The sequence below is a fragment of the Balearica regulorum genome, chromosome 2 (assembly GCF_011004875.1).
Source record: "Balearica regulorum gibbericeps isolate bBalReg1 chromosome 2, bBalReg1.pri, whole genome shotgun sequence".
NCBI classification, from domain to species: Eukaryota; Metazoa; Chordata; class Aves; order Gruiformes; family Gruidae; genus Balearica; species Balearica regulorum.
Genome location: NC_046185.1, coordinates 62,608,961 through 62,631,355, shown reverse-complemented (window position 1 = coordinate 62,631,355; position 22,395 = coordinate 62,608,961).

Genomic DNA, 22,395 nt, shown 5'->3' with positions numbered 1-22,395 from the left:
AAAGCCAGTAAAACCTTATGGAAAAAATGCAATCATTCTGGCAGGTACTGACTGAAAGAGAAAGTAGTATGATATTAACAGAGTAGTGAGGGAATGGGAAACAATTCAGCATCAGCTTGCAAATGTTATTAATGAAGAATAGGTAAGACTCCCACCTACTTTTCTTTTGTATAGTGTTTTCCTTTGATTCCTTTCAGTACCTTTTTACACTGTCTGTATTAAATGTTTCTCTTCTAGCCTGTGCTTTTAATCATTGCTTTCATTTCTCTCTCATCTCTCCGCTTCATACCCAAACAACTCCCAAGACCAATACAACCTGAAGTCTGCAGGACACCAAACTTCTCATGTTCAAAGTCAGAGTCCTTTACTTTAAATTTCTTTTTTTCAACCACATTTAAAGACAAACTATTTTTTTCAAGAAAAAGATAATTATTCCTCTGAATGAATGGTTTAGAAGAGAGTTGTTTTCAGTATTAACTTAAATATCTTTCAGACTATATGTAATAATAATGTTCACACACACACATACCCCTCCCCCAAAAAAAAACCTCCAAACAACACTATAAGAAAATTCTGTTTTTCAATGGCAACATATCCAAAGTCAAGACCATCACTGAATGTCAGACTCCCCATTGACTACTGATTATTAAACTTTCTGAAAAGAGGAATTTCCCATACAAATGTAAAACATAATTTAACCTTCCTGGTTAAATTAAACAATTAATCTATTATAAATATAATGTAATATCCAAGAAGGAGGTTGTGTTTTCAGCAAATGTAGACTAGTGGAGATCCAGTGATGATATCTGTTACACATATAGACCAAAAGGATTAGCTGTTACTTGTATCTCTTATAAACTGCAGTATCCTTCTGTACCATCTGGGGAAAACTTAGAAAATATCTACTCTTTTTATGCTGTCTGAATCCCCAAAGTTATTTTGTTCCAGTTTACAAAGGAGAATTTGCAGGTATGAGACTCAAACTGAGATATTAGACAATGCAGATGTGAAAGGATAATTTTGAGAGAATTCTGCTTTAAATGGTGGCTTACAGAAGGAGACAAAAGGCATGAACACAATCAACATAACTAAGTATTAAAACCTTCTGGATCACTCACCAGTAGGGTTATGTGAGTGTTATTGGATTTGCAGAGCATTGGCTGCCTTCTGTGCAGCAGCCTTAAGTGGGGAATAGAACCCCTTTTGGAATACTCCCCTCACACTAAAAGAGACATCATTCTGGTCTAAATGTGCACATTTACTTTCATAAAATAAGACTACACTGTTATGGCTAGATAAATTCACTTAACCATATGTGCATGTCTTTTTATTCTGCTTAAATACTATGTGTTTCTCAACCCTTAAGAAGAAGAATAATTTCATGGAAGACTCTAAATTACTCTATTTGGAGAAAAGTATTCTGTTTTTATAGATTTTTCTTTTAAAAAAACCAAACCCTTAATTACAGGAAAAAGAAGTTGTGTAGAAGATATCTGCTCTTAAAAGTGTTTACAGGCAGAATATTACTTGTGACTTATGTAGTTTTACCAAGCCGTTAGGTGACCTTTCAACTCAAGATCTCAGTAATGTATCTTCACAAACATAATCTACCTGCTACAAATCCTGCATACTTTTAATATTACTGCTTCTTGGAAATAAATACACAGATATACCATATCCTCAGATAGCCATTTCAAAATTGGTTTCAAGAAACTGCAATGAAGAGTACACATTCTCCCTCCACCCACTTGAGATCTAACCAGGTTTATGAATATATATAATTGTAGGTGAAAATTGGGGATTAGTAATTTTACTGTGCTAGGCAACACAACATACTTATCTTCCAAATAATTTACTATTTAATGGCAACACAAACAAAACAGAAAGAAGGTAGTGAAGTAAAAGCATACAACTAAAATTTAAAATAACAGATTTGGAATACCTTAGATCTGTGATTTTCAGGAAGAGTTTGAAAGTCATACAGAAAAATGTCATATTTCTGTGAGGGATAGTTATGATTTGTTTTAGAAACACATCCATTTTATTTAGAAAATTAGGAGAGAGGGGATGTGGTGTAGCTCCATTTCAAATCAATTTGAGCTGTGTAGTACTGCCAATATATCTCTCGTGAATTGAGGTATGGTGAAGTTAATTGAGTTGCCTAGGATTGTTTGGTAAGACAATAGTTGACATGGGAAACAAAGGCTAACTTTTCGGCTCAAGCCTATACTCTAATACTGCTCCTAATTCCATTTCCATATCAAGCCACTGTGAAGCAGAAAAAAGGATTACAATGTCTAATGCTGAAAGAGCAGCAAAGCTTTTAAAAAATAGAAAAGGCTTTGTTCACAGAAACATCTTTTGTATCTGTGAGTGGCTACAAAGAAAATATTTTACAGTAAAAAATTCAATACACAAAGACATCAGAGTAGGCGAAATGGTGCGACTATACCTCAGGTGGCTGTGTGTTTCAGTGGATGGCAAGAGTCATAAATGATTCCTTTTTCCTACTTAAACTTTTCACCCTTTAAAAATATCGTCACTTTCCTTCATGAATTCCCAGTTGTCTTGAGGCCACCTGGGAGCTCGGGAGCTCTGGACGGCTCTCAGACAGGCGCTCTCCTCTCACACTACTGCAGCTCTGTGCTGGGACACCAGCCCCCGGAGCAGCCAAAGACTTGGCTGGAGCTCCTTGTCTGTTGCCAACTATGCCAGCGCTGCCCCAAATACTGTAACTTGTCTGTTCAGGGGTAGCGCACAACCCCTTTTACTGTGGCCAAGTAAGGTACTTTGGCTTGCCCTCTGCCACAGACTTTTGCTGTGACAGAACACTTAAAATAGGAATTTCAAGCCCTCTTTTGCTTTGCTGCCCTTTATCTGAACAGGAGGACAATAGATTCATTTTTTTATAGGGCTTATAGGAAAAAAAAAAAAAAAAAAAAAAAAAAGAAAGAAAAAAAAGAAGAAGAAAGAAGAAAAAAAAGCATGATGTGTGTCATGTACCACAGAGCTTTCTCTAGGAGCAGTCTCTACAATCCATGTATTCAAAACAGATTGAGACATTCCACTGGACCCTTCCTATGTCAGTAGAAGGCAGAGAGTGATAAATAATCCTTATTAAGGTGGCATTTCCCATCTAATAAAGCAGCTTGAATAATCACACCTTTTAGAGATCTTTATGAAAACAGTAAATTCCATAGTAAGTGGAATTTTAAATGTTTTTTTAGTTCTTGGTTTATGAGCATATACTGGAAGTAGAAACCAGGCAAAACATGGCTTCATGTTTTGCAATTTGGCCTCGGTTTCTATTGCTGCAATTGTTATCTTTGCATATCATCTTTCAAAGTCTGAAAGAAAGAACACATTTCTGGAAGAGTGCAGCAGGTGGAAAGCATTTTTCTGAGATTGGTTGCTGCAGCTCATTGTAGCCATCATCAGAGAGAACTTGATAGACATATAGTATTTTTATATATAGCAATCTCTATACACTATAGCATTCTGTTCCTTTCTCTGACCTTATTGTATTATTTTTATATCTTCTTCTTCTAATTTAGATTCACCCAGTCAATCAACTCGCATACCTGTCTAGACTGCTTTAACCACACACATTCGAAGCTAATACTTGGAAGGAGGCAGAATGTCAGAAGGGAATGAGAAGGGAATGCTTTCTCTCCCTGTGTAATTGCACGATGGGATTCTGGCCAAGTTGAACACCAATAATAGAGGAGATACCATTTTGCAGTGTCAGCCCACTAATAAATTGGAACAATGAAAGATTCTATTAAATCCATTTCTGAAAGTATGCAGAGTTTCAGAGGCCTAATACAAGTACATCCTCTAAGCACAATAGTACAACTTTGCAATCTCCATTGCCCTCCAAAGTTTCTTTCTGAAGAATAGTAATTTGTCTTCAGTTTTCTAGGACACACATTATATGGTCACTTATTTATTTTAATTGAAGCACAGACTAAGGGTCTTATCTACTGATTGTTCATGAATAAATGAATGATTAAATGTAAGCGTGTAGTTCATACAGAGTAAAAGTTAGATGGAGTCCATAAAGTAGAATCTCATCCTGCTCTTGATGAAGCTAAATGTCCTCATTTTTATTGTGGTCAAACACCTACTGTGGGTGTGATCCTCCGAAAATGTGCATGCATGCACTGCTCTTAGACATAGCTACACAATGCACAGCACTGATCGCAAGAGCAGAAATTGACAGACTCCATGAACAGAAACCATACGTTTCAAAGAAGTTAAAAGGCCAGATACTGAGTTTGAATGGCACTTATAAGACTAGATTTGTTTTAATTGATAGAAATATTTAGTTGCCCGAAGAGATGACACAAGACTGGATGATGAATAGATTATTTTTAGTTAAGATATGAGCGGATGATCTGATCCCATCGTGCTGGAAAGAAGCAGGTAGTCAGTTCCAGATTTGCCTGTGTCCCAGCCCTCTACCGACAGTGCCACACAGAACTGTGTCTGCCACTGTTAATTTTGGCCAGCAAGTGTGCTTCATTCATGCTTGGCTATACATAGAATAGGTTCAGTCCATGCATTGTATTCATATTTTGTTTAATTTGCTATCACAATAACTTCCTACAGGTAGATACTAGAGTTAGTTACTCACCTCTGACTCTAACATTGCCATGCTGTTCTGTGAAAAGCTGCATTCCATTTTAAATGTGGTGCTTCTGCTGATCTACGCTAACAGAGGAATAACCATACCAGTTTTAAGCTTCGTTTCCTGACAATATCCTGTCATCAGTGAGAGGCACAGATGTCCACTAGTTCTTAAGACTTCGGTTTGAGACAGAGTCTTCCTGAATGAAAAGTCACAAATCACCCAGGTTTATAAGTCTAACTATGGCAGAGTAAGGGTGGTGAATCATATGCAACTAGCCAGACGATACTTACATCTTCCAAGACTATTTACAGAACATCTTACAGTATCCATCTGTAATAGCTTCTCCCTTGTGACTGGTATCTTTTATCAAGCTCAAGTATAATCAACATTCAGCAACATGATGACAGATTCACTACATGCTAGCATTAACCCTCTGGCTCAGCTCTGTTTGCAAAAATAGATCTAAGCATAATCAGAAGCATTTGTGAACTGGTGTTAATTATGTTTGTCATAATTAACTCACCTGAGGTGTGCTTCCAAATTTGGAAATAAATAAGAAATAGAAAGAAGTGGCTAAGAGAAATGAAGAGGAAACTGACCACTTTGAAATGTAATAATATTTGATATATTGCTTGAGTATATCAGAAGTGCTTGGCTCCAATCATAATTATGATTCCAGCTACCATTTCTGTTATTGAGTCATCAATTCTTTTACTGCCACCAGGTGAGTAACTTCATCCTATAATAACGAACTCAGAGTTTAGTCATCAACATCAATTTTTGTAGTCCATACATATAGTTACTTTTGTCTGATACAGCCCCCATAATTGAATGAACAAGTTAGAATAAATAAAGTCATATTTTTATTTATAAAGCATCATCTTTGCATTGGAGTAGATATTTAGACTAGAATCCTCTGAATGCCCTTGCTAACCATGAAGCTGGTGATTCAGCATGTAAACAGACCAAAGCTGTCATGATCAATGAGCTACTGTTGGTTACCTGAGCTGCGATAGCAGATTATTTATTTCCTTTCACTACATGTCAGTCAATCAGTTAAATGATTTTGAAGTGACTGAATTTACTTCACAGCTGAGTCAGGCCTGCAAATTAACCAGGCATTAAAAGTGTTATGATGGAGTGTTTTCACTTTAAATATTTTTCATGGCCTGATATTCCCAATATAACCTTAGTCAAACATGTTTCAATAGAATTTCATTCCCTCAAAACAGAGAACAGTCTTTTGGTTCAGACTACTGCCTTTAAAAAGTCACAGAAGTCAAGTGAGGCATGACTTTTCAATGAGAACGTGATTTTATTTCTCATTTTATATGCTGCATTTTCTACCATTTTTTTTCCCCTTTTCTTCTTTCTTTTTCTGGGATGGAGGCAAAGTAAAAACAAATTCCTGCATCTTCATGACATCCTATAACTTCAATGAGTTTTTAAATAAAAAATACTTATTTTTTAAATAGAACTCATGGTAGGATTGGTATCCAGGTCTGTGAAATTTCTAAGAAAATCTGTTGGACATTTAATTAAGGTGACTTAAGTATCCTAGTGGCAGGTTTTTTGCATTTAGCCTTTTTGTAAGTATGTTTTGATAATCATATCACTTTGTTCTTTCAAATTTAAATTGTGCACTAAGAATTCTTGAAATAGGGCTGGGTGGGACTTTTAATCAGTCTAAATGAGATATACTTAGACAAACTAATTTTAGATCCTTCAAAAAAAAAAATAACAACAAAAAGAAATGAATCCCAGACTGTCAAAAAGGCATGCTATTAGTGTATGCTGAGAAATGACCACACTGCCATAAGATAAAAACTTAGGTAAACATAACTTCTTTATCCTTGTCATTATAAGTAACAAAGACAGCCTTCTTTGAATGCTATATGATAGTTTTACAAGCTTAAGTAGAGCAATTAAATAGAAATTGCCTTTTTTGGGCACAAATACATTCACTGCCTAAAATATATTTATCTGGGTATATTGTGTTGTGGTGGGTTGACCTTGGCTGGCTGCCAGGTGTCCACTCAGCCCCTCTCTCACTCTTGCCCTCAACAGGACGAGGGGTGAAAATAAGATGAAAAGGTTTGTGGGTCGATAGGGAGATAACAAGTACCATCACAGGCAAAACAGACTCAACTTGGGGAAAATGAATTTAATTTATTCCTAATTAAAATAATTTGGACAAAGACTAAAACACCTCTCCCCCACTCCTGCATTCTTCCCAGGCTCAACTTCACTCCATCATTCCTGACTCTTTTACCTCCTCTGTGCCCCGAACAGTGCAGAGGGATGGGGAATGGGGTTGCTGGTCAGTCCACAACAACTCCTCTCTGCCGCTCCTTCCTCTTCACGTTGTTCCCTTGCTCCAACGTGGGGTCCCTCCTACAGAATAGAGTCCTTCACGAACTGCTGCTGCTTGGGTCCTTTCCATGGGCTGTAGTTCTTCAAGGACTGCTCCAGCATGGGTCCACTTCGCCAGGTACAATCCATCAGGCACAAACTGCTTCAGCATGAGTCCCCCATGGGCCGCAGCTCCTGCCAGAAACCCTGCTCTTGTGTGGGCTCCTCTCCGTGGCCACAGTTCCTGTCAGGAGCCTGCTACTGCATGGGATCTCCATGGGCTGCAGCTTCCTTCAGGGCATGTCCCCCAGCTGTGGCATGGGTTCCTTCACAGGCTGCAGTGCAGATATCTGCTTCACTGTGGTCCTCCATGGGCTGCAGGGGGACAACCTACATCACCATGGTCTTCACCATGGGCTGCAGGGCAATCTTTACTTTGATACCTGGAGCACCTTCTTCCCCTCCTTCTTCTCTGGCCTTGGTGTCTGCAGGGCTGGGTTTTTTTAGATTTTTCTCCTCTCTCTCACAGCTTCTGCACAGTGTTTTACCTTTTCTTCAACATGCTGTCCCAGAGGTGTCACCATCTGGACTGCAGGGCTCAGCCATGCCCTACAGTGGGTCTGTTGCAGCTAGCTGGACCTGGCTGTGTCTGGTTCAGGGCAGCCCTGGCCTCACCTCACAGACACCCTTACAGCCCCCCACTGCCAGCACCTTGCTATGGAAACCCAATATATGTGTTTAGGTATGATTTGTAATTTTCTTCCTTGTATATGCTTTGATCTCCATGTATTAAGCACACATTCTACAATTTTATAAACATTAACATTAAATTACAATTTTATAATATATAGTCAGAAATTACAATCAAGTAATTGTAAATGTCTAATGTGTAAATGTATAAAATGTATAAAAAATATTATTCTAATGTATAAAAATGTTATTCTTATTCCTGAAAAAGTAATAAATTAAGTAGAAAATATTTTTAAACAACTTGTTTGATTCCAAATTTTAAGAACTGTTTGATCAAATACTAAGAAGATCCCAACACAATTGAAAACTATCAGATATCTTTGGAGGAAAAATGTGGTATCTGAAGGGTGAAATAGGAGTAACTAAATGATGCAGCTCAGGTGTTTTAACTGTCCTGATGAAGTATAAAGCAGCTTGAGAGCTGAAATAAAATAAAAGGAAGAATCTCTTACAGGTTCATAGAATTCATTAAATAAGATTACTGTTCTTTAAGTTTATATTACAGATATCTATTTCTCATTTTAATGTAAAACATTGTCAATTGCACGTAAGCCTGAGGTGACCAAACAACACAGTCACATCATTAAGTTATCAGAAGTTTTGACCATGACAACTAATTGCTATCTCCCTGTATTAACAGATCTTGAATAATAAAACATGTTCAGTCGTAGTCCTAAATATCAGAAAGGTAATCCCATATTAGTGATGCAGGTGACATATTTTGTACGAGCTTTAGGAAATTTTGAATTAGAAGAAATAAAAATCCTGACATTTGTAATTATCAGTTGTGTTCTTCAACTATTTTCTAGTCGGCCAGACACATAACAAATCCAACCTAAAGTGTTTCCAGCCTTAAAATGGAGTATATTATTGCTTGTTTGTTTGTTTTTCCTCTTTAAATAACACTCTACAGAAATAAAAGCACATAGACAAGTAGGATTCTGTTGATACGGTTAAGAAAAGTGTGCAACAAAGTACCTCATCAAATGCTTTTAAAGGAAAGAAACTGCTGTGGGATAAGAACAAGGATATTCAGGTTAAGAAGTTACGAAGAAAAGATACAGAGAGTAAAAAACAATGGCCAGGTTGCAGACAGCGTGGATATGGTCAGAGGAGGCTCAGGGCGATTGTAGTGGAACCAGCTAGATGTAATGTATTGAAAAATGATAGGGGTGAGAAAAAGAGAATGAAATGATGATGTTCCCATTTGATACCAAATTTCTCAGGGTAGTAAAGGCAAGGGTTAGCTGTGAAGTACTGCAGAAGACAATCACAATATTGACTGACTGAAGGGTGAATTAAATTCAACATGAAGAGATGCATATTTGCCGAGAAAGGAAATAGAATTTTAAAAATTATTAGAAAGAATCAAAGTAAGGGAACAATACAGGAAGCATCATTCTGCCACTTAACAAATCTAAGATGCAGTGAATTTTGAATACTACCAGCAGATCTGTCCCAGATCCGTTCCATCTCAAAAAAGCACGTTGTAAAATCGGAAAAGGACAATTGCACCTGTAGAAAAGTTTCACATAAAGAATGATTAAACAGAGTAGATTCTTCAGCCTGAAAAAGAAATGACTGAACAGGTAATGAGAGATATCTGTAAAATAAATGACACATACAGAAATTGAATGGCAAATGATTATTCACTGTCTCCTCTAATACAGTGAGTAAAGCTAGGAGATGGCAGGTTCAAAATAAAAGTAGTTTGTGACTTCAGTGAGTGTTATGAAGCTGTGAAATTTCTTGCTGCAGGTTCACAGGCTTATAGGACCATTCAGGCTGGAAGGGAGCTCAGGAGTTCTCTAGTCCAAACTCCTACCCCAAGCAAGATCAGCTCCAATGTCAGACTCATCAGATGAGGTGAAATTTTTAAAAGGATATTATATCATGGACTAGTACACCCACCACACCCCTTCCTCTCCCCCTCTTCCATACCCAAACCCTCTGTGTCTCTGGGGAGCTCAGAAGTGGTGGTGGGTATGAGAGTCTTCTAGAGATGGATCACTGTGCGCTTGCTTTTATAATATATCCTAGCCATGTGTTTTTGATGGAGACAAAAGACCTGCTATACAGATCTTTTGCCAATCTAGTATAGCCTCTTTCATGTTCTCATGGATGTACTAGTGAAAAGCATGATTCAATAAAGGAATTATTAAATAAATGAACAATATATTTCCCAAATTAAAAACTAAAAAGCTGTAATGAAGCACTAATGGGAAACAGGTATATTATAAAGGTTAAAGAATGTATATGAGAATGAGGATACCATTGCCAGTTTTGACACCAAGCCCATGAGAGCTGTGTTTTAATTGCCACTGGGACAGCATGCTGAAATAATTGGCTGTAACTGCAGATTCACTTTTTTTGCCATTTCAACTGCCTTTTTTTTCATTCTGGCACACTGCTTACATCTGGTTCTCTTTGATATAATGTGAGGGCTGTAAGCAATTGAAAAAAGTCACTCTGTTACCAGTTTAAGCAGGTATTAGCTTTTATAGTGATTTTACCTTAGTGTGGCTGCGAATGAAGAAATGGTGACTATCTAACTAGCACCATTTTGGAAGTAGATAAAGACTGCTGTGCACCCAATCCTGTACCTGCTGAGTTTCAATTTTAATTTCTTTTGGTGCTCAACAGCTCTCAAAAAGGGATCAGTGGGTCAGCATACATGTGTGTAACGATTATGCCCATCCGCGTCCTGGGAAACAGGACATGAGTGAGCGAGATAACACCTCTCTGCTGCGGGTCACCTCATCACAAGCCCTAGCCTGAGAGCAATCAGCAGTATTCCTGAGCAGCCCAAGGAGCAAATGTATATTGTCAGATACATTGTAAATTTAAGGTTGGGCACCAGCAGCAGATGGTGTTCAAAATTCTGCAACATTTAAACTCTACATATGTAACATTCACAAAGTTATGCTAATAATGCTACAGTGTAAAAGCAAACACTCCAAAGTCAGAAGTTACCAGAAATAATATTGCTTTTGTCCTAATTTAGCCCCTTTGTACATAAACGTTGTGTAATTATGTTGTACTTTCATACAATTTGCTGGGTATTCTTGCCTTATATAAGGTACCTTTCATTCTCTGTACTGTTCTTACACAACATCTTTATCTTCATTATTCAGTGTGTGGCCATACGCTTTGTTTGTTGAATATTATTCAAACTCTGCCTTGAAGACAGAACTAATTTGTTTGTAGACTTTTCTGCAGTATTTATTGCTGATATTTCAGTATGGCACAAAAAAGTCACTTTAGTTTTACAGTACCTTTGAAAAATAAAACATTCTTTTCCCTTTATATAGAAAAGTAGGGAAAGTCAGATGCACCGATTAATTTGGAGTTCCTATTGTGGCATGAATTTTTATACCATGTGACATTATATGCCATTTTACCTGTTCAATAAAAAGCTCTGATTACATTTGCTCCTTACTGCCCGGACTTTTGAGAAATCAAAATCTAAGACTCTCAGAAAATAAAGGACGGATAGCTCAGTGGCCCATAACATGTTTGATCAACATGACCTTCCCAGAACCACAGCATTCAATGTCATAAAGAAGGACAGTCTATTTCCACATAACACCATTTAAATGGCTATGTGTAAGACTGTTCTTTCTCTCTTCCATCTCTACCTTTCCTCATTCTATTTACAACCTTCTGAACAGTCAAAGCAGAATTCCTACAAACAGCAGTTTCAATACATAGTCTTTGGTCATATCTAGAGCATGTCTGTTCTTTGCGCTGAATATGTATACATGATAGTGGATTCAGGATTACCAACTAAAGTACATATACAAGAAGATTAACTGTTGCAGAAATAACTCAAAAACAACACTTTCTGAGCTTGGAAAGCTTTGCTATGATAGTTGGTGCAAAGCAGGGTTCAAAGATGGATTGAGGAATCACAGAATTGTTGAGTCCTGAAGGGATTTGTTGAGATCACCTAGCCCAACTCCCTTGCTCAAGCAGGGTCAGCTAAAGCAGGTTGCTCAGGACCTTGTTCAGTGGGGTTTCAAATATCTCCACAGATGAATCCTCCATAAACTCTCTAGGCAACATGCTTCAGTGTTTGACCACCTTCAAAAAACCCCAACTAACCAAACAAAAAACCACAAACAAACAAACAAAAGTTTTCTTCTGTTCAAATGGAATTTAATGTGGTTTACTTTGTGCCCATCACCATTTGTCCTGCCAGTGGGCACTACTGAGAAAAGTCTGGTTGCCCCATTCTTCAATTCCTCCCATAGATTGATAAGGTCTTCCCGAGCCTTCTCTTTTCTAGGCTGAACAGTCTCAACCATCTCAACCTTTCCTCATATGAAAGATGCTTCAGTCCCTTTAATCAACTTTGCAGCCCTGTGCTAAACTCATTCCAGTAAGTCCATATCTTTCTTGTACTGGGTAGCCCAGAACTGGACACAGCACTCCAGCCATGGCCTTAACAAACCTGAGAAGAGTGAAGGATCACTCCCTTGACATGCTGGCAATGTCCTTCCTAATGCAGCAGTTTGCATTAGCATGCAGCATCCTAATGAAGGATGCTGTTTAGCCTTCTTTGTCCTTTGGGTGCATTACAATCTAATGGTCAGTTTGTTTTCCACCAGGACCCAAAAGTCCTTTTCTGCAAAGTTGCTTTACAGTTGGTTGGCCTCTGGCATGCACTGGTGCCTGGGGTGATTCCTCCCCAGTTGCAGGACTTTGCACTTCCTTTTGTTGCACTTTATGAGATTCATCTCAGACCAATTCTCCAGACCTTGGCAGTGCCTCTGGATGGCAGCACAACCCTCTGGTGTATCAGCCTCTTCTCCTGGTTTTCTATTATCTGTGAACTTGCTGATGATGCATTTTGTTCCAGTGCCCAGATCATTAATGAAGAAAACCAGTATTGGTGACAGTATCAACTGCTAGGGTACACCACTGGACTCCAGTTAGGCTTTATGCCACTGATCACAATCCTCTAGGGCCAGCTGTTCAGACAGTTTTCAGCTGACCTCACTGTCCACTTATCTAAAGCCTACATTGGCATCTTGTCTACAAGGATGCTATGAAAGATGGTGTCAAAAACCTTTCTAAAGCAGAGATAAACTATGTCCACTGCTTTCTGCTCTTCCAGAAAGGCAATCGCCTCATTACAGAAGGGTATCAGGTTGGCCAGACATCATTTCTCTTTGATAAATCCATGCTGACTACTCCTAATCACCACCTTCTCCTGGACATCTTTGGAAATGATTTCCCGTAGGATTTTCTCCATCACCTTCTCAGGAATACAGATGATGCTGACTGGGCTGTAGTTCCCTGGATCTTTCTTGTCCTTCTTGAAGATAACACTGGTATTTGCTCTCTTCCAGTCTTCAGAAACCTTTCCCAGTCATGATAACCTTTCAAAGAGAATTGGGAATGGGTGTGCAGTGACATCAGCCAGCTCTTGTAGCACTTATAGGGGCAACCAATCAAGCCCCAAGTACTTATAAGTGAGGAAAGTAAAGTAGTTCTTTATAAACACTTGCTGGTAACAGAAGAATGAAACCTAGTATTCTGAGAGAAAAGTCCTTTAGGCTTTGTATCGTCTGCTCTTCCTCCTTGCCAAAACCCAGACATTGTCCTTGCTTTCTCTATAATCCAGTTCATGAGCTGAATCTGATCCTCTATCTGAGGATCGCACAGCAGATTGACTCTTCATTTCAGTCATTGCAGACTGGTTCAGGTTTAGGACAGCTTAGGCTGACTAGAGCTTCCATGGTACGTAGCAATCAGCTCCTCAGGTACAGTCAGATACTCTTTGTCTTATGCACTGCCCCTTGGTCTTTTTAAAAATATTTGTGGATATTTAATTTGGAGGACCTGAAATAGCAATGCATCTATGATGTTGCCTGCCAGAGTTCCTTTTTAACATGTCTCCAGGTATTTGTTTCATGTTCTCAGGCATAACCTGAGGGTACATGGATGTATTTTAGGGTGCAGAGCAAGCTGGAATTATGTTGAAAGACTAGTCTTGTCATAGGATCATTCTGATATGGCGTGTTCAGAGTACATCCTAGGACAAAGATATCCCCTTTGTGTCTGGGAAGGAACTTGTGAATTTACTTCAGAAGTGAGCAACTAGTATGCATTCATGCAATATGATCAAGAGGAAACCAGGGCATAAGAGCAAAAAGAGAAAAAAAAAAAAGTGTTGGATACACTTTCTGCTTCCTTGACAAATGTTTTCCAGTTCCATCATAATGTCCAGCCCCACATTCCCTGTGCTTCATAGAATCATAGAAACATTTGGGTTGGAAGGGACCTCAAAGATCATCTAGTTCCAACCCCCCTGCCATGGGCAGGAACACCCTCCACTAGACCAGGTTGCCCAACCTGGTCTTAAATACTTCCAGGGATGGGGCTTCCACAACCTCTCTGGGCAACCTGTTCCAGTGCCTCACCACTCTCACAGTAAAGAATTTCTTCCTAACATCTAATCTAAATTGACTCTCCTTCTGCTTAAACCCATTACCCCTTGTCCTGTCACTACACTCCCTCATAAACAGTCCTTCTTCAGCTTTCCTGTAGGCCCCTTCAGGTACTGGAAGGCTGCAATTAGATCTCCCTGGAGCCTTCTCTTCTCCAGGCTGAACAACCCCAACTCTCTCAGCCTGTCCTCATAGGAGAGGTGCTCCATCCCTCCGATCAGCTCCATGGCCCTCCTCTGGACTTGCTCCAACAGCTCCATGTCTCTCCTGTACTGGGGCCCCCAGAGCTGGACGCAGTACTCCAGGTGGGGTCTCACAAGAGCAGAGTAGAGGGGCAAACTTCTGGCCCAGTTAGTAAGTTGTTCTTCCCATATTTTACAGTTCTCTTCTACTCTTCCCCAGAAAATTCTAAAAGTTCTGTTCAATTCTTTGCATTATGCAGGCACAAGTTCATCAGATCCCAACTCATTTTCAAAGTCTCTGATAGAAGATTGGTTATTTCATTGTTTGTGACCCATATTAGTCAAGAACTAACATCCCCAGCTCCAGTACTCCTTAAATTTTACTCTGATAGCATTGTCTTACAATAATGCTTAGTACCAAATAGAGGAACAATACTTCTTCTGGTAGCTGGATACAGCTCAGGTTGGGAACTGGAGCACATGAGGTGTGGACAGGGTCTTTAGGGAATGTAAGAGACTAAGAAACTGCTGCTGAAGTATGCAGAGTCGAATTGTTCAAAAGGTAGAACCTGGCACCATATGGTCAGATGTTTCCATAGATGTCAACAGACCAAATCTGTCACAAAGGATAGTGTCATGCCCCAAAGAACATAGATGTTAGTACTATCCAGTTAAAGTTTCTGGAAGTTTATAATATTGAGAAAAAGACATCTTTTCTCAGCTTTTCTTTCACCTGTCGCTGAAGTCTACCGGTAAAGAGCAAATACTACGCATGATAAAAAGATTTCTCTAAGACAAACATCTAACAGACCATTTCAATACAAATAATGTTTGACAAAGGTCTAAGTAACTGAACACATTTTTTTATACAGTGTTACACACCTTTGACACTGTCATTAGATCCGTTTAATCTATTCATGGTGTGACCAGCTCCAATTGAGTTTCTACTTCTGATAACGTGGCAAAGCAACTCAAGTACTACATCAGAGTTAATAATGATTTCATATTGTTAAGAAGAGTTAATTCAAAGTACACTGAGAATATGTCAAGATACATTTTGTGTTCTATTAGAAGTTCTACCAAACATGATTTTTATAGATTTTAGCCATAATTACTGCTGTTGGAGACACAAGTTTTTTCCCTTATGAACAGAACTGAATAGCAGGATTAAATGTTTAAAACTGCTACAGAACACCTGGTTAGATCTTTTGGAACTTATAGTAGTGTCATTTGATAATGAAGTTGGGTAGGCAAACTAAAGACATTTTTCCAGCTTGTCCTAACCACGGGTCAGAAGATTCTTAATCAGTGCAAGTACCAGCTGTCCATGCTGCCTGGAAGAAGATGCTGAGGCTTGAATCTAATGGTATTCATTTTCAGTCAAGCAGAAGAAACTTTCTGAGAGCCAGTAATGGAGCCAATATCTTAACTCATTGCAGATTGCCTCGCTATATACCATATTGCAAGTGCTTTTACTAAGGACCTGAGGGTATGACAGAGCATGACTCATTGATAAAATTCTAGCAACATCTGCCTTGCCTTACACATTGTGTATAAAAATTAGTGTTATTTTAACAGATTGAAATTGATCAACTGAGAAAGTGAAGTCTGCAAAAATAGGCCATTTGTGCCCCAATATAATGAATGCAACACTTCTATGAATTATAAATATTTTAATAATTATTACAGCAGCTATTAACAATAGTAAAATATAAATCATTAATGGAAAAAATGGATAAGTTTTATTGGTGTGTTGATGCCCAGTGAAGCATTTCAGGAACAGCTTATTTACGACTTTAATATTAAATCAAAATCAAGTCTTGATATTAAATCAAGATTGATGAAGACTGGATTTCTTCCTCTCATGAGGTCAGTCCTCAATCTGATTGAAAAAATTGCTTTCCTATATTAACTCAGGGAAGTTAGCTCTTTTGAGGGGCACATTGTTGCACAGTCTTTTTCAGTTCTACACATTTTACTGACTAAATATTCTTATGTCTTTGTGTCTTTCTTCCCTTTGTATAAAAAGGCCACATCCATCTGCAAGAATGTTACAATACGAACATTTCAAAAATATTAAACAGCATTATTAAAACATGTCTTGGTCAGTCTAATCAACTACTGTGAAACTATTGTATATATGACACAAAGACAAATTCTTACAGAGTGACTATGAGGAAGAAATTGACTTCTAGTCACCTCAAAGTAGTTATTAACTTTCACCTCAAAGAAGTTATTAACCGTCACATTTGGTCTCAGCCTTGAGACTTTAATAAAACCCATCAGCTACATAAGGCCCAGTGGAAGACAGCATTATGCATGGAAGAACATTATGTAGTCACCAAAACTGTACAGGCAGGAGCTTTACACTTTGCAGCCAGGAGTTGTTTACTAGACAAATATGTGGAGATGATTCTTGGTATAACAAAGATATTTATATAGCTATGGAAGGTAAATAACCTTTCCACTAAGTAAGTAAATGACTGGACAGTCTCTTACCTAAGGAGAGACTAGAATAAGTTTTGGGCCAACAGATGAAACTGCAGCCTCCCTGGCAAGCTTCAAGCGGAGACTGATTCAAACGAGCTAACATTCTCTGCTGTGTGAGAGATGATCCTGTCACACTGTCAGGATGGAAACTGAAAACCAGTTAAATGAAGAAAAGACATGCAAAACAAGCATGGAATTTTCCTTTCTCCCACCCATTTAATACTATTAAAGTATGAATGGCAGAGTACAGAGATCAGCCAGAGGAAGCCAGAACTGCTCAGCATTTTTTAGTATTTTTTACTGTACCGTATGTAATTGAGAGTTGCCATTTTCTCTTTTATCATCCAAGCTGTACATTTCACACTGTTGCCTTTCTTGCTATTCCATCTATGTCTCAAGGACATGAAATTAATAATTTACCTTTTTTTTTTTTTTTTTTCCCCTTCTTTGCCACAATTTCCCTGCTAGGTGATAGTTCTTACCTTTTTTTTTTTTTTTTTTTTTTTTTTTTTTGAGTAAGACTTTGTCTCCCATTGTCCTTGACCTTTTCTGCAGCTGGAAGATTAAGGAAGGGAGAAGCTAGTCCTGCTCCCAGGAGTGGTGTAGCATTCACAGTCAAGTCAGACCTCTTCATTTATCAGGTGATTTTGCAAAATTGAAAGTGTAGAAAGCAAAAAGAATAACCCATCCCAAGGAGTGCTAACAGCCTGTTCCTCCAGTCTTCTGCCATGATGGGACCTATCAAATTCCCTTTCCACTGAAAAGGGAAAATGTTAGGACTAGAAAAGATGTAAAAAAAATGTTAATTAAATTCTGAAAATAGATGTAACAGAAGAAAGGTGGAGAGCACATATGTGGCACTTACATGTTAAGAGCAATGTACACTTACACTTGAGTTTAAAAAAGTATGGCTAATGCAGAGGGACTTTTTGTAGAATTTATCAGTGAATTCAGCTTCCTACGTCCTTCAGCTTTCTGAAGGAAATTACTGGAAGAAGAAATAACCTGGAGAGAAACTATGGAACTAGGAGGAAAGTAAAGCTCTTTGCTAGTATATTTCCTTCACTGTTGTTGTTGTATTAGTAGCCTTAGCCATGTTCTTGTGCTCTTTAGTCCATTTTTTTAATGGAACAAACAAGTCTGAAGTCTCATTTTCTTGGTTTATATCTTCCCCCATATACCCTAGCTTCAATTTCATAGATCTGAGCCAAATATTTTCCAAAATTAAAGCTAGTTTTCCTCTGGGTCACGGACCAGGTTAGGGATTTCTTTAATCAGCTAAAAGTAGATTCAGACAAAAGGAACATATTAAGTTTAGTGGGTAATTATAATGAGGAAACACAAAAGCTATTGATAGCAAAGATGGAAATAAAGGAGTTCAGTACCCTCATTAATAATTTGAATTCTGCCTAAATTTTATTGCTAACATTACTTTGTCACTAGTGTTATTACTAGCTTTTTTCACTTCAGTAACTCACTCTGTATGTCTTTTACTACCTGACTAATGCACATTTCTTAGGAAAAAGGGAATGTTGTCTCTAAAAAGTAGTGGAAGCTTCTGCAACTAAAAAATATGTGAAAACCGGTTAACATTGATAGAGTTATTTATTGTCAGTAAAAAAGTTATTATAAGATCAGATCTGAGAAATTAGGTTCCCTTTCAGTTGTCCATGAATAGAGCTAATTTTTAATTAATTCTTTAATTCATCCCTACAAAGGGTTAAATAAAAATTATATAAACCCAAAGAAAAATGTAAGTCAACTAACTTTACTGTTAAAATTCAAACTTATGATGAACAATAGCACAAATAAGTTCTGTCATGTTTGTGTTTCCTGCATGACAAACATGACAGATGTTGGGCATTAACATGTCAGTTAAAGTAATTGTTGAAAAACAAATCTAAATAACAATGTTTTACTGATTCAGCATAACCCCATTTGTATTTACATCATGGTGTCAGAATGGATTTAAAGCTACCATGGCCTTACAAATACACGACATATATTACAGTCAAAATGACTTATCCTTATAAAGCATCTTATCAAAAGTAGGTGTTACAGTAACTTTATTAACCTGGCCTAAATTATCAATTTCTCACATTGTAAAGTTTAATACCTCATTAACAATCCACTCACCTCCTAACTCAGCAGTAAATTATCCACATTTTTCTATCTATATCAATTACCAAAGCTGCTAACTCACCCAAACTCACTAGGTCCTACTAAATTCTAACTCTTCTTTCATTAATTTAATAATAATTAAAAAAAATTAAAATCTTAATTTATAGCCTTACCCCCCCAGGTCTGAGAAGCAGGAATATATTTGTTTATACATACATATCTATATCTTCCCCCACCTCTCCCAGGTGTCTTCTATGAATATTGCAGCTGAAGAGCAAGTGAGCCTTTTCTGCCACAGTTTAAAACATGCTGTAGCCCAATTTGGTTTTGGTGCTTTAACTTCAGGTCTCCAGCCCACATCACCTGAAAAAGCAATGCTAGTCTAGGTAGAGTTCTCATGAGCACACAGTTACGTACAGGATACAGCAGCTGAGGTGTTGATAACATCTGGCTATTATTACACTCCCCTTTGATTAGCTATGCCTCATGTTTTATGAAATCTCAAACACATTAACTTTTAGGGAAACATACAAAAAGAAGACAGAAAACTGACTTACTTTGCATTCATTCTCTTAATTACTATCAAGTTTCAGTGAATCCTTGAACTAAACTAGAGTAAATGAGAAAATTATAGTTGCCTGAACTTTAGGAAAATGCAGGTATTTCTTATTTTGCCTAAAAGTTTAGTTACAGAATTTCATACTGTGTTTAAAAACTCAAGTTAATTTGTTTAAAAATAATAAGTTTGATCGATTGTCCTTACTCACTGTGCTTTTTACTGTGTTTTTCATCTGCTTTTACTGCCCTGTTTTGCATTGCTAAACTGTTATTCAAAGAATGAGAATTTTTTAACTTTTCTGCAGGATTATCCATTGTCTAATCAACAATTTTTCCAGTTGTGTCTTTAACTCATTGCCATTGTTTTTTTCAGGAGAAAAAAAATAAATCTTGTGTAACAAGCATCTTGTTTTTCTTAATTAAATTTGACAGGACATATATTTAAATCCAAAGTTTTAAGATTACTCAGGCCTATTCTATTCTATTTAGGTTCTTATATTAGACCAGTAAATTGTCCAAGAATATAAAAATTTAAAATGAAAATAGAAAACTAACATTTGTTATGTAGAATTTCTTTCTTACAGCATTTAATCATGAAAGAATATAATCTTCCTAGTTTAACTTAAAAGAATAAATACTTAATATATGGTATATACTTTTCCTCATATACATGAGACAATTATCTTCTTAATGCTACTTTAAAGTAGTTTTAAAGTGCTACTTTAACATGAGAGTTTTGTCTGTCAGTAAACAAATTCTCAAAAAACCTCAGATTATGTAAGAGCCTTACACTTAATAATTCACTCTATTAAAATTCAGAAAATAATGATATCACTGTGGATCCAGAGGTATTATTTTAAAATAATTAAGAGTCACTCATAGGGGAATAAAACACAATGTTTTTAAAGCATTGCCCATTTAGTATTGCCTTTATACTCAACTAAGAAAAGAGAAATGAGACTGTAGGATATTATCTAAGGGATCATTATTACATATATACCATGTTTTGCCTGCATTGTCTATAAAAACTTTTCCTTGTAATGAATCTTGAATGACGGGATGCTCACTGCTAGCTAGGAAGAAAGAAAAAAAAAAAAAAGAAGAAAAGGAGGGGGAAAAAAAAATCTTCCCAAAGCCAGAAGACAGTTTAAATTTATACATACATAAATGAGTTGCTATCAGATGGTCGGGGAAAAAAAATAAAAAACAAACAAAACTAAACACCAAAACAATCAAAATTTTTTTTTTTTTTTTTTTTTTTTTTTTTTTTTTTTTTTTAAATAAGGTTACCTAGTTAACAGCCTTTGCTTCTCATTTTCACATTAAGCCACTATGTTAGAACTCCCAGCCCAATGTACACTGTGGTCATTCCAAATAGGTAAATCTCTCCAGATATTGTATGACAGAAGATATTGAACCATCAACAAATCTTTCACTTATTGGCCTAATACCTTTTCTGACACTTCATCAGATCTTTCTTCACATCAGGCGTAATTAATGTTGTCAACTTACAAATTTTTCTTCTCTTTATCTCCTTAAGGAGGAGGAAGAGAGTTTACCTTAGATGCTAGAAGTAAATTACTACTCCCATATATAATGCAGGGATTCAAGACAGAAGTCCAGTAATAATAAGAGAAATTATTATTATTGGAGTTGAATTATTCACTGGTGTCCATTAGCAAAATTGGTAGTATCACAATTTTATGTTTAGACTTTCTTGTAGACTGCAGCAGCAGCTTGTTTCCAGTACACTTTTAAGCATAAAAACAATGCGTGCACTTACTCGGAAATAATGATAATTAGTGGCCAGCTGAAACTGATAATTTCCTGCTTTTGTGGGGTTTTTTGTTTTTTAAACCATGGACATTACAAAGCTTTCCCAAAAATATTTTAATAGGAAAGTACATGTGTTCCTCTGATTGTTAGATTCTAGATTTTTATTGTTCAGTTTGCAGTTGGTAAATGATGCCTTAATTGTAATCAACAAATATAACTTATACATCATTCTTCTTATCACATAATCTACATGCTGTAGAAGTGACATCCATTTGTCCTGATTAGTCACAGGTTTTTAAAAAGGCTATATTTTTTTTTAAGTGTGTCTGCACTGTAATTCATAAACTGTCAAGCAAATCTTTTTCCAGTTTGTTAAGGCCTTTGCCCTCTCAGATTGTTTTATTGCAGAAGTACCAAATTCAATCTTGCACATCTGAAGTCATTTCAGAGGAGAAAGCTAGCCTTTTCCATAACTTTCTTTGGAATATTTTCTATAACTGTCTTCATCTTTATGAGAAAGAGGAAACATTTCTTAATGCAAAGAAATATGAAATGTATGCCTGACGTGGTTTCTTTGAGTTTATTTTGTCATTATGAGAGAACAGATATGGAAATGATTAAATTAAGTTCTAGTCAATTATTGCAATAAAATCATAGAAACTTGAAAATGAGAGAGAAGGAACAAATTCTCTGCAGTGGTTTTTCTTTTGTTTTGTTTTTTTTTCTGAAAATATAGCAGACAGTTATATCTATTGTTTATCTTTCTAGAATACAGGCATAACTAGGACTGTTGGTGTATTTAATTTACAACAATCCATGAATCATGCATCTTTCCAGAATTCCCACTATAAATACTTTTGTTGGCTTCAAAGTCCTCCAGTCAGGCCTTTATTACAACAGTTTTCTTTAATGCCATCCCTATCATTATCAGTTTTATGTTCTCTTTTTTTAACTATTTGATCTTCAAGTGTATTGGTTGCAAAGTAACTTCAAAAGAGTTTTCTTTTAGAATTTTTTCCTTCCTGCATTTTCTTATAAGTTTACCTTCAAGACATCTTGAAAATTGAATTTATGGTGA